The sequence below is a fragment of the Octodon degus genome, unplaced genomic scaffold (genome assembly GCF_000260255.1).
Source record: "Octodon degus isolate 3935 unplaced genomic scaffold, OctDeg1.0 scaffold00234, whole genome shotgun sequence".
In the NCBI taxonomy this organism is placed as follows: Eukaryota; Metazoa; Chordata; class Mammalia; order Rodentia; family Octodontidae; genus Octodon; species Octodon degus.
Window position 1 is genome coordinate 2,507,559 of NW_004524810.1, and position 1,742 is coordinate 2,509,300.

At 44.8% G+C, this 1,742-nt stretch overlaps 1 pseudogene; it reads right to left on the minus strand.

The window, feature by feature from the left end:
- Window positions 1-176: 176 nt before the first annotated feature.
- LOC101561494 lies at window positions 177-556 on the minus strand (annotated as a pseudogene).
- Window positions 557-1,742: the final 1,186 nt, after the last annotated feature.

The following is a 1,742-nucleotide window of genomic DNA, read 5'->3' on the forward strand; positions in this document are numbered from 1 at the left end:
GCAGCTAGTCTAGTGCCCACACATCATGCACAACACTGTGGCGGCAGCAGGATGCCGCACCCACTTCCAGCAAGGCCCTGCTTGCTTGTCTATGATATTTGGAGCATCTGGAGGAGTGTGATAGTATCAGGAAGAGGAGGGAGAAGGGAGCAGCATGTGCACCGGCGGGGAGGAGGTCAGCCGACGTTGTGCAGGGCGAGCCTGAACCTATCACTGGTGCAAACCCATGCGTCATTGAAGTTCTCTAACAGGAACATCTGGTGGAACTCCACGATGGGGTCTCACCGGCCTCAGACTAGCCCACAACCATGCTGATGATGCAGCTGTCTGGTGTAGGCTGATAGTCCTGTGCTGTGGCGCTGTGCTGAATTTTCTGGAATGGAAGGCTAGCCAATGTCTCCACCATCGCAGCTTTCCCCTGGAACTGCTGTCCCTCCCCCAGAAGGCATGATGCATCAGTATAAATTGCGCCTAGTTGGGCTCTGTCATTATCGAGTAACTGGTAGTAATATTGGATGATGGATCCAATTTGCTCCCAAAGTGGCTTGTCTCTCATTCTGGAGTGTCACCTAGCGTCACTGAGACCCAAGGGGCTGGCACAATGGCGGCAGTGGTGGCCAAAACCACATTCAGTTTGGTAGCTGGTCCTCATGCACATCCAATCTGGATCATTTCCCCCTTTCTTTGCCCTCATCTTTCCCTCTCAACCTTTCTGCTGATTTCTGTCCCATCTCTAGATTTCATCTGCCTGATTCCCACCACCTCTCTTTTTTATTTTCCTCTTTAAATTATATTTTGGTTTTCTCGCATGGAAGACTCAGTGTAATATTCAGCTTTCTGTGTTTGATTTATTCCACTTTGCATTATCTATCCGGGTCTCACTTCACAGCTTGGACTTGTAGTGATCCTCCTGTTTTCAGCCTCCTCAGTGCTGGGATTGCAGGCGTGCATCACCATGCCAGGTCAATATGGCCCACTCAGCACACCCTGGGGGTGGGGCCAGTGCTGCATGGAGTATGTGGGACACAACCCTGGTCCCTGCACTTGCTTAAGTAGGCACTTATTCTGCAGGAGGATCTCACTGGCCCTCCACTTAGCATTGCCATTTCAAGATACATCTGTTTCCTAAACGTGACCCAAGTCTTTCCTTTACGGCTGAGTAGAACTTCACTTTTTATACATACCACATATTCTCACACTATTCATCTTTCAAAGGGCACTTCCATAATTAAACTGTTAGGTATGCATGAATCACTTGTACCCTTGTGGGAAGGTACCCAAGGGAGATATAGTTGGGTCAAATGGAACGTCCTTATTATTTTTTTTAAAGGAATTTTCATAGTTGGTGACATAGCTGTAGTAGTTTTCATTCCCACCAGGAAAGTAGAGAGGCTGTTTTTCCCCTCCACATCTTCTGTGGAATTTGTTCTTTGAGTGCTATATGATAGCCATACTTATTGAAGTATGGAGGATCAGTATTGTTTTTATTTGCATTTCTCTGATGAGCAAAGATGCTGAACAGTTTTATACCTAGTTGTTCTTCTTTTAAGTAGTATATATTTATTTTAAATTGAGTCTTATTTTTATGCTCTTTTAAAAGTGTTCATATATTACAAATATTATTCCTGCATGTGAGGAGTAGTTGGCAAAAAAAAATTCCTGTTTTATCTGTTGTCTCTTCGCTCTTTTGATTGTTATATTTTTGCTGTGAAGAAGCTTTTAAATTTGGGATTATCTTGGTA